The sequence below is a fragment of the Candoia aspera genome, chromosome 1 (assembly GCF_035149785.1).
Source record: "Candoia aspera isolate rCanAsp1 chromosome 1, rCanAsp1.hap2, whole genome shotgun sequence".
NCBI lineage: Eukaryota > Metazoa > Chordata > Lepidosauria > Squamata > Boidae > Candoia > Candoia aspera.
In genome coordinates, this window is record NC_086153.1 from 40661039 (window position 1) to 40680567 (window position 19529).

Genomic DNA, 19529 nt, shown 5'->3' on the forward strand with positions numbered 1-19529 from the left:
CATCTACATGAAGCTGCAGAGTGATGTAATCCATGGGGTCAGGTATCATGAGTACACTGATGGTACCCCGTTATATATCTCAATCCTTGGCCAGCCAAGCAATGCTGCTGAGGTTCTGCCTCAATGTCTGCGGGCTGTGGAGGTCTGGATAAGGAAGGTTCAGGCTCAGACTCAACCTTAGCCAAGATTGAGTGGCTGTGGATTTTGAAGCTACCTGAATCTAGATATTTTCCATCCTTGCTTTTAGATGAAGTTGCACTGCCCAAGACAGTCTTGGAGGGCAAGTTGGGCCCCCCCCCAGAGTCCTAGATTGTTTCTGGTTGTTTGAACTTCCTCTGGTGCCTCTGGTTTGAGCTGCCTCATACTTTGGTCACTTCTTGGCTGGAGTACTGTAATGCACACTACATGGGGCTGTGCTTCAAGACCACTCAGTAGCTGCAGCTGGTCCAGAATGGAGTGGTGCAGGCAGGGATGGGAATGTCACAGTAGGTGCACATGCCCCCACTGCTTTGTGAGCTGCACTGGCTGCCAGTTGACTTCCGTGTGCAATTCAAGGTGCTGGTCACCTCTAAAGCCCTTCATGGTATGTTGTTGTTGTTTATTCGTTTAGTCGCTTCCGACTCTTCGTGACTTCATGGACCAGCCCACGCCAGAGCTTCCTGTCGGTCGTCAACACCCCCAGCTCCCCCAGGGACGAGTCCGTCACCTCTAGAATATCATCCATCCATCTTGCCCTTGGTCGGCCCCTCTTCCTTTTGCCTTCCACTCTCCCTAGCATCAGCATCTTCTCCAGGGTGTCCTGTCTTCTCATTATGTGGCCAAAGTATTTCAGTTTTGCCTTTAATATCATTCCCTCAAGTGAGCAGTCTGGCTTTATTTCCTGGAGGATGGACTGGTTTGATCTTCTTGCAGTCCAAGGCACTCTCAGAATTTTCCTCCAACACCACAGTTGAAAAGCATCGATCTTCCTTCGCTCAGCCTTCCTTATGGTCCAGCTCTCGCAGCCATATGTTACTACAGGGAACACCATTGCTTTAACTATGCGGGCCTTTGTTGTCAGTGTGATGTCTCTGCTCTTAACTATTTTATCGAGATTTGTCATTGCTCTTCTCCCCAGGATTAAGCGTCTTCTGATTTCCTGACTGCAGTCAGCATCTGCAGTAATCTTTGCACCTAGGAATACAAAGTCTTTCACTGCTTCTACATTTTCTCCCTCTATTTGCCAGTTATCAATCAAGCTGGTTGCCATAATCTTGGTTTTTTTGAGGTTTAGCTGCAAACCAGCTTTTGCACTTTCTTCTTTCACCTTCATCATAAGGCTCCTCAGTTCCTCTTCACTTTCAGCCATCAAAGTGGTATCATCTGCATATCTGAGATTGTTAATGTTTCTTCCAGAGATTTTAACTCCAGCCTTGGATTCCTCAAGGCCAGCTTGTCGCATGATGTGTTCTGCATACAAGTTGAATAGGTAGGGTGAGAGTATACAGCCCTGCCGTACTCCTTTCCCAATCTTAAACCAGTCTGTTGTTCCGTGGTCTGTTCTTACTGTTGCTACTTGGTCGTTATACAGATTCTTCAGGAGGCATACAAGATGACTTGGTATCCCCATACCACTAAGAACTTGCCACAATTTGTTATGGTCCACACAGTCAAAGGCTTTAGAATAGTCAATAAAACAGAAATAGATGTTTTTCTGAAACTCCCTGGCTTTTTCCATTATCCAGCGGATATTGGCAATTTGGTCTCTAGTTCCTCTGCCTTTTCTAAACCCAGCTTGTACATCTGGCAATTCTCGCTCCATGAACTGCTGAATTCTACCTTGCAGGATTTTGAGCATTACCTTACTGGCATGTGAAATGAGTGCCACTGTTCGATAGTTTGAACATTCTTTAGTGTTTCCCTTTTTTGGTATGGGGATATAAGTTGATTTTTTCCAGTCTGATGGCCATTCTTGTGTTTTCCAAATTTGCTGGCATATAGCATGCATTACCTTGACAGCATCATCTTGCAAGATTTTGAACAGTTCAGCTGGGATGCCGTCGTCTCCTGTTGCCTTGTTATTAGCAATGCTTCTTAAGGCCCACTCAACCTCACTCTTCAGGATGTCTGGCTCTAGCTCACCGACCACACTGTCAAAGCTATCCCCGATATTGTTATCCTTCCTATACAGGTTTTCTGTATATTCTTGCCACCTTTTCTTGATCTCTTCTTCTTCTGTTAGGTCCTTGCCATCTTTGTTTTTGATCATACCCATTTTTGCCTGGAATTTACCTCCAATGTTTCTAATTTTCTGGAAGAGGTCTCTTGTCCTTCCTATTCTATTGTCTTCTTCCACTTCCGCGCATTGCTTGTTTAAAAATAATTCTTTATCTCTTCTGGCTAACCTCTGGAATTTTGCATTTAATTGGGCATATCTCCCCCTATCACTGTTGCCTTTTGCTTTCCTTCTTTCTTGGGCTACTTCTAGTGTCTCAGCAGACAGCCATTTTGCCTTCTTGGTTTTCTCTTTCTTTGGGATGTATTTTGTTGCCGCCTCCTGAACAATGCTGCCAACTTCTGTCCAGAGTTCTTCCGGGACCCTATCTACTAAGTCCAGTCCCTTAAATCTATTCTTCACCTCCACTGCATATTCCTTAGGAATATTAGTGAGCTCATATCTAGCTGATCTGTGGGTCTTCCCTAATCTCTTTAGTCTGATCCTAAATTGTGCAAGAAGAAGTTCGTGATCTGAACTACAGTCAGCTCCAGGCCTTGTTTTTACCGACTGTACAGATGTCCGCCACCTTTGGCTGCAAAGGATGTAATCAATCTGATTTCGGTGTTGTCCATCTGGTGAAGTCCATGTATAAAGCCGTCTCTTAGGTTGTTGGAAGAGAGTGTTTGTTATGCAGAGTGAATTGTCTTGGCAAAATTCTATCAGCCTGTGTCCTGCTTCATTTTGTTCTCCCAGGCCATACTTACCTGTAATTCGAGGTGTCATTTGACTGCCCACCTTAGCATTCCAGTCTCCTGTGATGAAAATAACATCTCTTTTAGGCGTGTTGTCCAGTAGGTGCTGCAGATCCTCATAGATCTGCTCTACTTCAGCTTCTTCAGCATTTGTGGTTGGGGCGTATATTTGGATCACTGTGATGTTAGATGGCTTGCCCTGAATTCGAATTGAGATCATTCTGTCGTTTGTTGGGTTGTATCCAAGCACTGCTTTAGCCACTTTACTATTAATTATGAAGGCTACTCCATTTCTTCTGTGGTCCTCTTGTCCGCAGTAGTAGATCTGGTGGTCATTTGATGTGAAGTGGCCCATTCCAGTCCATTTCAGTTCACTGACGCCCAGAATGTCTATCTTTAATCTTGTCATCTCACCAATAACCACATCCAATTTGCCCTGGCTCATAGATCTTACATTCCAGGTTCCAATGGTGTGTTGATCCTTAGAACATCGGATTCGCCGTTCACCACCAGCACCGTCGGCCGCTAGCCGTCCTTTCGGCTTTGAGCTAGCTGCGTCATCACGTCTGGGGCTAGTTGAGCTCATCCTCTGTTCCTCCCCAGTAGCATTTTGACCATCTTCCGACCTGGGGGTCTCATCTTCCGATGGTATACCGACATATCTCTGGTTGTACTGATCCATTTAGTTTTCACGGCAAGAATACTGAGGTGGGTTGCCATTACTTTCCCCAGGGATCGCATTTAGTCTGACCTCTCTGTCATGACCTTCCCGTCTTGGGTGGCCCTTCACGGTTTAGCTCATGGCATCACTGAGGTGCTCAAGCTCCAGCACCACGACAAGGTAACGATCCTTTGCTGAAGCTTCATGGTATAGGACCTGGCTATTTGAGAAACCACCTGTCTCCATATGTTTCTGCCTGTCAAGTGAAGTCAGCTAGAGTGGGCATGCTCAGGTTCCCAGCAGTGTCACCTTGTGGGACCCAGGAAGAGTGCCTTCTCAGTGATGGCTCCTGCCTTGAGGAATGACATCTCCCTGGAGATCCATACCGCTCCCACCTTTTTGGTTTTCTGCAAATCGTTGAAGACCTGTTTGTTCTCCCAGGCTTTGGATTAGGATGGTGGTTGAGCCCCTTTGGTTTTTGGTTCTGTCTTGAGTGGAACTGTATTCTTTTTCCTTGACATATGTTGTTTTCTTTTTAATTTTTAATTGTAGGCTGCCCAGAGTTGCTGTGGAGTTGGGCAGCCTCAAAATTGATATAATACATACATAAAAATGTTTTATTATATTTATACTTTTGCTGCTTGCTATTTGCTGTATTTCAGTCTGTACACCCCCCTTAGTTGCATGTTGAATGGATGGCTATATAAATTGAATTAATTAATAAACAAAAATAAAATAAATCTAGCAAATGTGTTGACTGGAGATCAGGGAACCTCTGAGCCAGTACATCAGCAGCTGATTAGGCTGGGAAAATCTGGTTTACTCCACTGAGTCCTTCAGCTTCTAAAGCAGTACATTAAATACATTAATTTTCTAGGAGGAAGCACAGTAATCTGGAGATCTTTCAGAGATTAGTGGAAGAAAAGAGCTGATGGATATAAGTTTCTATATCTTGTGCTATTGTTCCTACATATTTAATAGCTATCATTTGCTATAGAGTTTTTAAAAGAATGTGTATTCCATCTAGCTTTTAAAGGCTAAACTCTACAATACAGATTCATGATTGAACATCTTGACATAGCTCCTTTTCCTAAATGTAGCCATTAGGCAGAGTAATTTGAATCAAGCTATGCAAGAAAGAGGTATTTACTGTTCCCACACAACTCTAATTTCTCTGTGCAAATACCTCTTCAGAGATGTTATTAGCTGTAATGGAAAACTATACTGGCATTGAATTTCTGTGGAGAGTCTCCACTAGGGATGTAAGAGGAATCTGCCACAGATCCCCCTGGGAACAAATGGGGCGGGGCGGTTGCTCCCAGTGGATTGATGACAGGATGAGCACTAGCAGGAATAGAGTCTGTCTAATGTTTGTCATTCCCTAAAATAGATTTAAAAAAAATAAATATTTGAATGGCTTCTGAAGAAAATCGTTGCATGTTCACATAGTCATTTCAGGAAGCATTGTGATGAAGAAGCAGCCTGTGAAAAGAGTCTACTACTGCTATAATTGCCTGGGTTTTTGTTCTTGTTAAAAAGAGAGAACAAGCCAAAAGTTCTGACTATCTTTTATACCTTTATTTTTTTTCTCAATCCAACAGAATGTTCCCCAGCCAGCAACACTCCAATTCTGGGAGTTGAAGTCCACACATCTTAAAGTTGCCAAGTTTGAAAAACACTGGTCTAGATGAACTAAATGAATTTTTGCATTAAAATTAAAAGTCCATCTTCTCATACAATGGGGGATATGAAAGGCAATTCCACTTGCTGACAGAGTGCAACATAATTTAGGCCACACATTTTTTTCTCTGACTTTGGATTCCAGTGCTTAGATTCCCAATCAAAACCAAGGGTTGCCTGACACAGTGTCAGACCAGGGATCTATTTAGCAGTACTGCCTTCTACCTGCTCCTGTTTAAGTTTTAGAAAAAGCAGGCCTCTCTGTTCTAGTTTCTGGGAAGCAAATGCTGCCTTTAGAGCCTGCTTATGGGCTTCCAATAGGATTCTGGTTACCTGCCCAGACCTCCAGTTGGCCCTCTAGTCCTGTTGCCTGGACTAAACAAACGTTGATGATGCATGAGATATATCTGATCTACTGGGAACAGACTTCTTCTGATGTTCCTATTTTCTTCAGAACAAAATCATATAGTAAAACCATGGGAACATTTCTATTTCCTTTTTAATTTTCTATCAACTGTCTCAGAAACTAGCTTTTGCTACAAGCTGTTTTCTTTCAGCTCCTGCAAAAATTGCACACTCAAAGATTCATAAGAGAAAAAAAGTCTTAAAGTGTTATCTGTGAGAAAGATAACACTGTGCTTGTGGCATGCTTCTATCTCCCATAATTTTATCTTGTATAACAAGCACCAGAACAGTTTTTGTAATTACTAGCTGACCTGTAGATTGTGACAACCTCTAAATCCCTGAGTATATCTATCAATCAATCAAAATTTATTTACGGTCCAAGACCAAACACAATAAAAGACCAGCATACAATACAATAACTGTAAAAGGAAAAAAAATCCTAAAAAAATTAGCAGTTAACAGTTAATTGTATGAGGGAGGAACCAGACAATTTGCAGCAACTATTGATAAGAATTTTGCAATCTTCTTAGAGGTTTTTGGTCATCCAGGAGAAGGGTAACAGCCTTCTGGTCAGAATGGCAATTAGAGTTATTAACAATTGGAAGTATTAAACGTGATGGTCATTGGGTGTTCAGTGAACATTTTAATAGACAGATGAGACAGATTCCGCCTCTGAGTCTGAACAGAAACAAGTTTAGCTTTCATATCGGAGGCTTTTGCATTTACCGGTTGTTGCCCTAATAGGCAGTGCCCCAATTTGGGCCAAAGTAAATAGTCTCCTTTGTGGAGCATGTAAAATGTTAAATAACTGTCTAAGGACAGACTGGGGAGGAGGAGCAGTTGTGCTATAAAAGGGATGAGAGACTTGGCTCTGTCATTTTGGATATCTAGATCCCAAATCCTCTGCTTTAGTTCAGCCAGGGTTTTATCAAGTCTCAAAGCAGGTAGTGCTGACAAGGAAAGATTGCAAATATACCAAATTGTCATTGATTTGTCTTCTTAGGTCGGAAGAGAACCTATCCAGCAAGGTGAGATGAACTAAGGAAGTTCCCTAGTAGACTTGCTTCAGCCAGAATCTAAGATGACAAAGTCTTAATCAGACCCCAGGGGAAATACAACCTAATTCTAGTTGTGTTGGGGCATTAGAAGTTAAATGAGGAACTCATAGTAAGATTTTCAAGAATTGTGATTGGATTGCTTCTAAAGTAGGAGACTTCTTGTAAATGCACTATATAGCATTAAACCCAGAACTTTGTCTTTAAATAGTTTAATAGCTGTTTGGACATAACTGACCTGCACATTTAGCAATTGCAATAGATGCCTTTGAGGGTTTTACTAGAAGCTCTCTTGTTTGAGTAGACCAGCAGATAAAAGACTGAAAATACAGACCTAGATATTTACAGGATTTTACCTGCTCTATGAGTTTGCTGTTAATTGTCCATCTGATTGGGGCCTTAAAACATTTCCTAGAGAATACCAGTACTTGGATGTGAGGGTGATCTGGCTGTAACATCTGTCACCCCATTGATCACCAGGGTTGATTAAGCTTGTCCCTGAATTTCAATTTCATAAATTTCAAGATTAAAAGTAGTTTAAGACTTAATTCCTATGTAAGCATTTATTTCCACAGAATAGGTTAAAGCTCTTCCCATACATTTTTAGACTGTTATACCTGGCTTAATTCCCTACAACCTCTTCTGAAACTTTCATTATCATAAAGCTGTATCCTATCCTTCTCAAAGCAACTTAAGGACCTTTCATTCTTACAACAAGCCTTGTAAGCCTGACGTTGGTTGGACTGAAGGATATAAACTGGTTGGGATATCACAACCCAACCATGATTGGCTACTAATAAGTTTGTATCTGGAATCACGTCTACTCTTTCCTTCCTGTAATGCCTAGCTATCCTATTTTACCATATCTCACACATCCTTTGTTGAATAAGCAGTTAGTAGCCTTCAATATTCAAGTGAGTTTTGTCAATAAGTGTTCATACATAGAAGATTGTTGCTTAATACAGAAATCTTCTATCCAACTCCAGTTAATACTAATAGGAACAGATATGGGTATATACTTTCCTCCAAGTGAAACTGGAAACCTTGATCAGACTTTTATCTGTATTTTTCTCTACTTAAGTTGCCTCTGAGTTGAGCTTGTCTCCTGGTGGCTTACATGGACACCTCTGTGCTGTTTCCTAAAATGATATGGAGATCAGTTTGTTTGCCATTGCCTTCTTCTGTGTTTATTTTCCTCCACTTTTCAGTTTAGCAGGGGGAGATATAGAGCAGACAAATGGCATGATCTACCTCCACTTTTGAAATCTCAAGGAGAGGTATGAAAGTCAAGGATAGTGCCTAGTGGACACTTCTTAAGGTACACCTCAAAAGCGCTAGCCCATCCTTCCCCATTTGGGTGGTCAAATTTTTTGTATTATCGTTCCTATTACCCCATCACATTGGCTGGAGATAATGGAACTAGAGTCCAAAGTGGTGTCATGTCCCCCGTTGCGATGTATATATACGTCACAATGGGGAACATGCCTTTCTGGTGAAGGGGAGGGGGGAGGAAAGAATCAGTGCTAATCCCATAAGCACTGAAAGACAAAGGAGCCATACCTTTGCCCTGACCCGGGAAGCCATCATCCTATCTCCCTGACATCTCTGCATTACCACGGGGGACACACCTGCTCCGGATACAGGAAGAGGACAAAGGTAATCAGCGCTAATCCCCCTGATCACCCATCGAGACTCCGGAATCGCCCCCTGATCGCCCATCGAGACTCCGGGTTCACCGTCGGTCAAGACTTTGGGACAATGGGGGGTGGGCAAGGATCAGGTCCGCACCGCAGGTATTTACCGGCTACCTCGCATGCCATGTGCTCATTCCCGTCTTTCTCCGTGTCTGCATTCTATTCTCAATAAACCAGATATCCTTAGCCCTGGCTGGTGAGTCTGTGTTTTTTTGAATAAGGCAACCATCACATAAAGACGGGAATCAAAAAAAATTTTTCCGCTAGCACCATTCCAGATTTCGTCTGTGAGGGATCAAAGCTGGCGATGGAAAGACTCAACCCACAAAGAGGTGGCTACCAGAGGACTGGCGACGGGGCACCCGACTCCACGGCACGGGCGATCGGTGAGAACCCTATTCCCAGATGGTACGAAATCCAGGAGGGTTCGAGATCAAGCTCGGAGGAGGGGGAGGCCGGAAGGAGCAGGATACCTAAAGCTACCAGAGAGTCGCAGGGTGAGTGGGTCACCCTGGATGAGACGCCGGGATCCCTGCCAGGGATGCTCGGGGCATCTAGGAAGCCACGGGACCTGCTGCCCTCAACGATTGCAGGAGCCGAGGGAAGGCGCCAGATCGGACGAACCAAGGAAGGCTCCCAGACACCTGAGAGGCTGAGGATAATGGAAGCAAGGCTGGAGTCGATTGAACAGCTGTTCCTGAGATGGTCGGTGGCGTGGGAATCCCGAGGAAGGGGTGAGGTGGAACCAGGTACCAGAAGTTCATCACCCCCCCTCCCACCCCTGAGACGCGACAGCCGGGGAGAGGAAGGAGATGGCAGGAGGCTGAGGCAGCGCCAGGCAGAGTTCACCTCGCGGAATCTGCCAGGAGGTCACCTTCCCCCCCCCCCCGGAGACGCGACCGCTGGGAAGAGGCTGGAGCCGGCATGAAACTGAGGCAACGCCGCCCAGAGTCTGGCTTGGGGAATCCCCACACCAAGACTGGAGAACCCCAGCAGCCCGAGGTACGTCCAGACGACCAGATGTGGTTTGGAGCCCACCAGGAGCGGGGGTGAAAGACTTCGGGGTCAAATTCGACGGGGACCCAGCAACATTATCCTTCTTCCTAACAAATGCCAAGAACTACATGGAAGAATTTGGGCCATATTTCTGCTCAGAAAAGGGCAAAATTAATGCCATTGCTAACAAACTTAAAGGAAGGGCGGCTGACTGGTATGTGCAGGCAGAAGCCCCAGAGCTCGATGAATTTGACGAGTTCCTCTGGGCACTAAATCTGCACTTCAGAGACCCCTTAGAAAAGGAGAGAGCGAAGAGATCCCTAAGGGGAATCAGCCAAGGGCAACGATCTGTAGCAGATTATGCCATGGAATTTAAAGCACTGGCTGGAAAGGTGGTGGACTGGTCGCAGTCTACCCTAATTGAACGTTTCAAAGAGGGCCTGAACTTGGATGTTCTGAGGTGGGCATTATGCAGAGATGACCCAAACACTCTACATGAGTGGATACTGCTGGCCGGTAAGGCGGAAAATGCCCAGGAAACCTTCCTACAAGCCAAGAGGGCGGCACAACAAGTGGCGATGGTAAAGGGACCCGAACCGCTGCAGGACCGGTGAGGCCAACATCCCAACCCTGGAGAGAGGAGAGGGAGCGACGGTTCGCCAAGGGGCAGTGCCTTCGATGCGGGAAAGAGGACCACAAAGCGGCGGCGTGCCCAAAAACAAAGGTAGTTGACAGGCCAGGAAAAACGCTGGACAAACCACCCATAGGGCCCAAAAAGATGCCAGTGGCCAAGGGAGAGATCGGAGCAAAAGAACTACCTTACTCCAGTGAAGAGGAGGAGAACGACCACGAAGAACTGGCGGGAAACGCCAGCCACCTGCCCTGAGAAGCGCCAGAGGGCAGGTGGAGGAGGAGAATGGGCGCAGCGATATCTGGGTGAGTGTCAACTGTCCCACCCTGTATGTAAAAGTTAAGTTAAGTTCCACTGAGAAGTCGGTTGAAGTCTGGGCCCTAATAGACTCGGGCTGTTCTAGGTGCCTAATGCACCTGGATGTGGTTGCCGATTTAAATCTCCCCTGCTTTCCACTTCAGCACCACATAGTGTTCATGCAATTGGACGGTTCGGCAGCAGGAGGGGGCTCGGTCACCCAATTCACCGGAGAAGTGGCGCTGCAGTTAGACAGCCACCGGGAGAGACTGAAATTTGTCGTGGCACCGGTGGGCCACCCTTTAATCATCTTAGGCATTCCGTGGCTGGTACGAAGGAACCCATACATAAATTGGGAAACCAGGATGATCACATTTACAGACGGCTTCTACCAAGCACCTACAGGGGACCGAGTTCCCCATGCTGCGGTGGGGAGGGTGGCGTCTACAACCACACATCTGGCTGCAGCGGCCCTGGAAGGCTTGCCGGACAAGTACACTGAGTTTGCAGATGTGTTCGGGGAGAACAAAGCAGACAAACTCCCACCCCACAGAAAGACCGACTGTGTGATAGAACTGGTCCCCAACACACCCTTGCCAAAGCCAAAAATTTACGCAATGACCCAGAAAGAACTGGCAGCATTGCGGGAGTTTGTGGACAAGAACTTAGCATGAGGCTTCATCGAGCCTGCAAACTTGCCAGTTGGAGCCCCAGTGTTGTTCAGAGAAAAAAAGGATGGGACATTAAGACTCTGTATGGACTACTGCGGATTGAATTCGGTTTCCATATCAAACAAATATCCCTTGCCCCTAATCAAAGACATATTAGCACATCTGGCAAAGGGGAAAATATTCTCTAAACTGGACTTGCGAGAAGCCTATTTCCGCATACGCATACGGGAGGGGGATGAGTGGAAGACGGCTTTCAATTGCCCACTGGGATCATTCCAATATAAAGTATTACCGTTTGGTTTGGCAGGGGCACCAGGGGTATTTATGCAATTGATCAATGAGGTCTTGCACGAACACTTGCTCAAGGGGGTCCTTGTGTATTTAGACGATGTATTGATATATTCGGAGACTGAAGAGGAGCACGAACGCTTGGTTAAGCAGGTGCTCAGGAAACTCCGCAAAGCCAAGCTATTTGCCAAGCTTTCTAAGTGCGAGTTTCATAATCTCAGCTAGATTATCTGGGTTACAGAATCTCTGAGAGGTGCATCGAAATGGACCCTGGGAAAGTCCAGGCCATCCTGGCATGGGAGCGCCCGCGCACTAGGAGGCAACTACAAAGTTTTCTGGGATTTTCTAATTTTTACAGGGGGTTCATCAAGGGACTAGCAGAAATCGTTTTGCCCCTAACCAATTTACTCCGCACCAAGGGTTTGGGAGACACGTGCGAGGCACGAAACCCGGGAGCGCTACTTTACTGGACACCTGAATGCCAAAGGGCTTTTGATCATCTCAAAAGCCTGTTCACAGCTGAACCGGTTCTACAACACCCCGACCCCACCAAGCCCTTTGTAGTCCAAGTAGATGCCTCCAATTTCTCAGTTGGGGCGATCTTGCTTCAGCAGGATCCAAATGATCAGCTGAAGCCCTGTGCGTACCTCTCCCGCAAGTTCTCCGAAACAGAACGGAGATGGCATGTATGGGAGAAAGAGGCTTTTGCTGTCAAAGCTGCCTTAGAGGCATGGTGACACCTCCTGGAAGGGGCCACTTGCCCCTTTGAGGTCTGGACGGACCACAAAAACCTGGAAGCGTTCAGTACCCCGAAACGCCTCAGCCCCAAGCAGGTTCACTGGGCTCAATTTTTCAGCCGCTTTAATTTTCAGCTGAAGTTCATACCGGGAAGAAAGAACTTCTTAGCTGATGCTCTCTCTAGGCGGCCCCAGGATGCCAGTCAGGCATCAGACGTTATAGGTACTGTGTGGACCGACACACAGCTGGGTTGCCAAGCTGTCACGCGCAGCCAAACTGGAATGCAGCATACTCCGGCACAACCGCCCGCAAGGGGAGGGAGACACATGTCAATTTCATCACAATTGCAACAGCAGTTCGTACAAGCCTTAAAAATGGATACATGGTTGCAAACCAATAAAAACAATGTTTCTTTTGAAAATGATTTGGCCTGGAAACAAAATAGCCTGTACATGCTGGAGCAATTGTGAGCAGAGGTTCTGAGACGTTCTCACGATGACAAAATGGCAGGGCACTTTGGCTTTGTAAAAATGTTACATCTGGTAAGGCGACAATTCTGGTGGCCTACACTTAGGAGGGATGTAAAAGATTATGTCGCTGGTTGCCCTACATGTGCTATGGCCAAGCGAAAAGTGGGTACGCCCCAGGAACTATTGCAGCCGGTGGCAAGCCCCTCCCGCCCTTAGGCGGAAATCTCGATGGATTTCATCGTAGACTTGCCACCCAGCCAGCGGAAAACGGTCATCTGGGTGGTTAAGGACTACTTTTCAAAACAGGCCCATTTTATTCCATGCGCCTCCATTCCCTCCACTCAACAGCTGGCACGCCTCTTTTTAAATCACATTTACAAATTACACAGTACCCCCTCCCGCTTGGTCACAGATAGGGGTACACAATTTACTTCACAATTCTGGAAAGCATTTTTGAAGTTGATTGGCACCAAGCAGGCATTGTCGACTGCTTGGCACCCCCACACGGATGGCTCTACGGAAATCCTTAACTCCACCCTGGAGCAATTTTTGCGCTCCTTCATAAGCTACCAGCAAGATAATTGGGTAGACTTACTCCCCTTTGCTGAGGTGGCATACAACAATGCAGTGCACCAGAGCACAGGCCACACCCCCTTCTGGGTAGTCTATGGACGAGACTTCGTCCCGATCCCGGAGTTGCCACAGCAGCTACCCCGCCTTGTTCCCCAGATGACTGGGCTGCTCAGCTAGCCAACGTTTGGCCAATCATTCAGCTGGCTCTCTCCGAAGCCCAAGCAACCTACAAGCATTATGCGGACAACCACAGGGCTGCGCAGCCAGACTTCAAAGTGGGAGATAAGGTCTACCTCTCCACTAAATTCATTAAGTCTCCACAGCCCTCAAAGAAGTTAGCCCCCAAGTTCATTGGCCCTTTTCCAATAGTGGAAATAATCAACCCGGTAACTTTTAAGTTAGAATTGCCACACAACTTGAAACGCATACACCTGGTGTTCCATTGTGCCTTACTGAAACCGGCTACCTCCTCAAAGTGGCATAACGAAACCCCCCCGCCTCCTCCCATCATGATCGATGGACAGCAGCACTTTGAAATAAAGGAGGTCCTAGATTCCCGAAGGTTACAGGGCACCCTTCAGTACCTGGTTCGCTGGAGACATTTCCCCCACCCTGAGTGGGTGCATGCCCGGGATGTCTCAGCGCAACAGCTGGTCACACGCTTCCATGCAGCGTATCCTTCCAAACCGGCGCCTTGAAGTTTTTTTGGGGAGGCAGTATGTCATGTCCCCCGTTGCAATGTATACATACATCACAGCGGGGAACATGCCTTTCCGGTGAAGGGGAGGGAGGAGGAAAGAATCAGTGCTAATCCCATAAGCACTGAAAGACAAAGGACAAAGGAGCCATACCTTTGCCCTGACCTGGGAAGCCATCATCCTATCTCCCTGACATCTCTGCATTACCACGGGGGACACACCTGCTCCGGATACAGGAAGAGGACAAAGGTAATCAGCACTAATCACCCTGATCGCCCATCGAGACTCCGGAATTGCCCCCTGATCGCCCATCGAGACTCCGGGTTCACCATCGGTCAAGACTTTGGGACAATGGGGGGTGGGCAAGGATCAGGTCCACACCGTGAGTATTTACCGGCTACCTCGCATGCCATGTGCTCATTCCCGTCTTTCTCCGTGTCTGCATTCTATTCTCAATAAACCAGATATCCTTAGCCCTGGCTGGTGAGTCTGTGTTTTTTTGAATAAGGCAACCATCACAAGTGGCCAAGGAAGGCTAGCATATTGCTGATAAGCATTTTTCCTCCCCCTCCTCTCTGGCTTTGACTGTTTGTCTTCTTCTGGCATTACAAAGTTCAAAATTTCATCAGCATCTTAAAAATAAAAGGCAAAGTATGCCATTGTTGGTTTCTTTTTTCCCATGAGAACCTTTTGCTTTGTGGTTGCTTGAGGAAGTTGACTTAACAATTTAAGATGAAGTGGTGGTTTTCTTTTTGTTAAAAGAAAATATAGTTAAAATATAGTTCGTGTTATTAAGTGTAAGGCCTGTCTTGTCTCATGGTGCCTAATGGAAAACCCTTGCAAACTATTTTATTCAGATTATAGATAGGTGATACAGACAGTGGTATCTACTGTATTTTAGATGTCTAGGTACATCTTATATCAAAAAGGTGGTGGAAGAAGGTTAGAGAAATCTTTGAGCGGAAATCCTTTCCACTTTCAGAGGCAAGCTTAATAATGTCAAGATTGCTTTTTACTGGCTATGTTCACATGACATCTATACTCCTGGTTAATTGAACTATGGCTTACTAAACCCAATTTTGGGGATTCATATGACATACTGAACCATGAGTCATGCTGTTAGGCTATTCCAGAGTTTTTAAATAAGCAGTCGTATGCAAATTGGACCAGGTTCCCCAATTGCTAGTAAGAACAAAAATTCACAACTCACTTCTCTCTATCATTTTTTCATGTTTCTACAGTTTCTACAGTGATCTATGAAGGGAATTTCACATGCAGTTTTGTAAACTGATGTCTGAATCTGAGCTTGCCTTTTACTTCCTCTCTATCCATTTCTTTTTCTTTCTAACATTTCCTTCTAGAGGGCAAATGCAAAAGGAAGGATTCTCTTACTACTCATAATGAAAGCTGTAGTTACATGTTACCTTTCAGAGTTCCATTATATCTCCAATGCTTCTCAATATCTACATGAAGATACTGGGCAGACCATTAGAAGATTTGGAACTGGGTGCTCTCAGTATACCAATGACACCCAAATCTGTATCTTGGTATCATTCTCAAGTAATGACAGGATTCCCCTGAATGAATTGGTTGGATGAACCCAATGAATACTAATAATCATCATGTGAGATCACAGTTCCAGAGAGATGGTAGCTGTGTCTGTTCTGAATAGGATCACTGAAGGGGTGTGTATACAACCTGGGAGGCAATGGCCGTGAAGGCTGTTTATCAGAGGGGGTTAATATACCAGGTGCATCTCTTGCTTGAGGAGAATTAATGTGACCACCACAATGACTGCTACATGTGACAGCCTTTACATCTCATACAAAAACTTTATTTGGCACAGATCTCAGCAGCCAGGTTTGACTTCTAGAGTTGAGAGAGACCACACTATCCTTGTGCTAAAAGCATTGGAAAGACTGCCAATTTACTTCTGGCTGAAATACAACATAGCAGTTTTTATCTTTAAACTCCTGTGTGGGTTGAGCCCAGGTTACATGATTGAATGAATGATTGTTTCTACGTGATTCCCTGCCCACTTCAGTAATACCATCTGAGAAGGCTTGCTCACAGTTCTGCTGCTGGGTTTGGTTTGTCTTGGGGGAATTCCAGGATGAATGGTTTCTATAGTTGCCCAGTCTTTGGAATGCTCTCCCCATTGAGAGGAAAAAAAAGCACGAAAAACACATCTTTAAAATAGTGCTTTGACTGCTGATTTTAATTGTTTTAATATAACTGGTTTTAATTTTGATTACATAATTTATTGTAAACTGCAGGAGATCTTGGTGGTCAGTGGTAGAATAAGATAAATACATAAATAAATGAAAGAAGGTTGTAGTTACAAGCCCTGCCAAGCGACATCTCCATCTGCAGAGAGATTTTGATGAAGTCCCCCGTTTAAATAAGCCATCTGCACCTCTGCATTATGGGTTGAAAAAATAATTGGGTTTATATTGATTTTTAGGGTGTTCATGAGAAATAATGGTATGGCAGTTAACAAGATTTTGTTCTTTAAATGTAAAGCATTAATTCTGTCTGCCCTGTGGTAAGCATTTATGTATCATTAAACAAAGGGGACAAAGGCAGATATAGTTCTGAATAAAATCTGTATTTGCCAACCTTTTTGTATAGATGTAAATTTATAAATAATGTATTTAAATTAAACAGAAAGCAATTGTTCTAACTAAAGAGAGGGCATCTGTCACCAGGAGACCTGTGTATCTGTTACATTTGCTGTCTTAGATGCGGATTAGTGGCAAGTTTCTGTCCATTGCTTTCCTGTCTTTAAACCAGCCATGGGGCAGTCTTGAAACAGAGGACTTCAAATAAGGAATGCTTTCCAGTACACATAAAATAGGGCATGCCACCACTTCTATCTTTTGCTTTTTATTGGCTCTAAAATAAAGGCCAGAGCTGTTCTGCTAGCTATTGTCATTTTCCTGGCTCTAGAGGCAAAGTGGCAAAACTGTCATGAAGAAACAGTTTACCTACCAGACCGTTGGTCCTTGAAACAATTGAGGGGAGTAATTTGAGCAGCAAGTCTTCCTGTTGTAAGAAAAGCTGTTGAAACCAAAGTAACTCAATTAGGCCGAACGTCTTTGGGTTCTGTTCTCCAGGAACAGAAAATATAATTCATATGAATCCAAGCTGCACCTTAGCAAAAAGCCCAGGAAACAGCTCTAGTAGTCTGTCAGCCCTGGACTTGGCTGTTGTAAGGAATTACTATGAAAGAACATCTGGAGATTTCAGAAGCTGCAAAATATGGTACCTTGCCTCCTGGGCATTTGAAGTCTTTCAACCTCCATTCTGGGAAATCTTGAGTCCCTTTGGAAACTATCAAGGGATTCTAGGTTAATGTAAGATACCAAGGGATGATGAGGGTGTCTCAGACCAACGGCTGGTCTTCCAACATTCTGGTTTCTTGGCAACCTAGGCAGATGTGACTGCATGGTGGAGTCATTTCCTCTGGTTTGCAGTTCCAGCCTGTCTTAAAGCAGCCAGATAAATACTGTCAAAAAGGAGGCTATCAAATGAGGACAAAAGAAGGGATGGATTTTTGTAAAATATGCATGTGTTTATTTATACACATCCATGCAAAGCAAAAGGTTATGGCTCTTGTTCCCTCCCCCTACCACCCATTAGTATTAAAATCTCATGTCTGAAATGTTTTTGCCAGCCGTGGATGTAATCGATTGGTGCAATATCCTTGTTGTGATTACAGTGTGGGTACATAAATTCCCAGAGGGAACTGTCAACCATTGATTGAAAACAGTAACTCTAACTCCCTAACCCTAACACTAACACTAACCCTAACCCTAACCTTTATAGCAGGGAAAAAAAGCACAAGACAACCAAAATAAGCAGATGTAATCAGCTGGGGTGTGAAACACACTGGCAGGGAGAAACTTTTTGGCAAGCAAAAAAGCAACAAAAGCCATTATTATAATTTCAGTGGTTATGCACAACTTTTTAATGGGCTGAGGTCTGCACTTGGCCTTTGAGTGAAAGCCCAAAAGCTGCACTTCAAAAATAAAAAAAGCACCATGCCACCCTAAAGTAGATTTAATGTAATTTAATCATCTAAATCAAATAAGTTAACACAATTACTCTCCAGTCATATATTTACAAACTTCCCCTGTCTGTTATATTAAAAATGATAACTTGGTAACAACATTTGGATGCCATGTGTAACTTCAGATTGTGCATTTCTGATATAAATTGGAGTGCATTGGAGTGGGAAAGTGACCTGTGTGCTTCCTTAATCTGGGGCCAGGTGCTAACTCTTGTTAGCTAACTTCATGGAACCATGGGATTTTCTTCTTTAAGGTTCTTTGTTTTTAAACCAAATAGATCAGCCCTTCAAATACATGATGCCTTTCAACCGGACACTGTCCAAATAGAGTCCTGCCTTCTTTAATATAGATTATGCACAATTCCAGCCTGAACACAATCATCCAGTTCCACAGCCTGAATGGTCAGATGATCTCAAAGGCCAATGGAGACACGAAAAGTCACCATACCTAAACTGAGTGTTCAGTTTTGCACAACCATTTAAAGTTAGAAGAAGAGAATAAGCAGGAAGCACTGTGTGTGTATGTATGTGTGCATGTGGGCATTCTTCTAGATCTTGGCAACTTGCTTTTTTGAATAGTTTAGCTTTGGAGACATATTCTGCCCCTGACCTTCATGAACTTTCCACTTTGTTAAGTACATGCTAGGATGATCTGGCTGGCTGATATCTGATCATGAGATTAATCCGCATGATGGGTAATAGCAGCGAAGCTTCATTGAAAGGCAATTTGTCCACTCCAGCTGATCTGCCCTGGCAATTCGGTATTAGAGGAAGGATGATCACCTCTCTGGGCTTGAGCCCCTTATGTAGAGGTAGAGGGAACGGCCTTGAAAGACCGGAAGCAGAACCACTAAGCAAGGCAACAGTCAGATAAAAGGAGCCTGAACTGGGTCAAGAAAATAACATGAGAAAACATCTTGGAAAAGCCCCTTCCTAGTTCACATGAAAATAAAGGGAGGGAGGGGCAAATACATTCAGACTTGCAAGATTGATCTCAGCCCTACAAGGTAGACCAGACTAAGAAACCAATGCCATGTAGGTCAGTACTGCTTTTATTGTAACAGCTGTAATAACAGAATCTTGCAGCTGAACTGTGGAAAACCTCCTGCCCATTGTGTGATGCGTTAGGAGTCTCCCCTGCACTCACTTGCTTGGTGAGAACTGAACAGCTTGGCAAGATGAGCTGAGACTGACAGGTATATAGGGGGGAAATGCAGTTTGAAAAGACTCGCCCACTATCCAAAGCAGAACAGACCTGGAGGAGTCCTCCCAGGGAACAGGGTGGAGTGCCTACACCAGACTTAACCAGCCAATTAGAACTGGGCCAACCCTACTTGCAAGGGATAACTCAATGGTGCCACTGACTGTAATGATTGCCTATCCTAACAGAGTCAGACTCACAAGCAGGAACTTAATGATATCTGATTTATTGTAAGAATAGTATGCAAATACAAAGAAAGCTGAGAATGAATAAAAGTGCACCAAATACAAACTAAAAACCCTCGGCTCAAAACGTAATCCCTTCCTTCGCCCGGCTGTAGCAACCACCCCCCTCCCAGGTGCTGGTAACCGTTTCTACTGATCCTGGGAAAATAACCTTGAACACATGAGATAACCCAAACACATTCCAAACCAACAGCCAACAGATAAC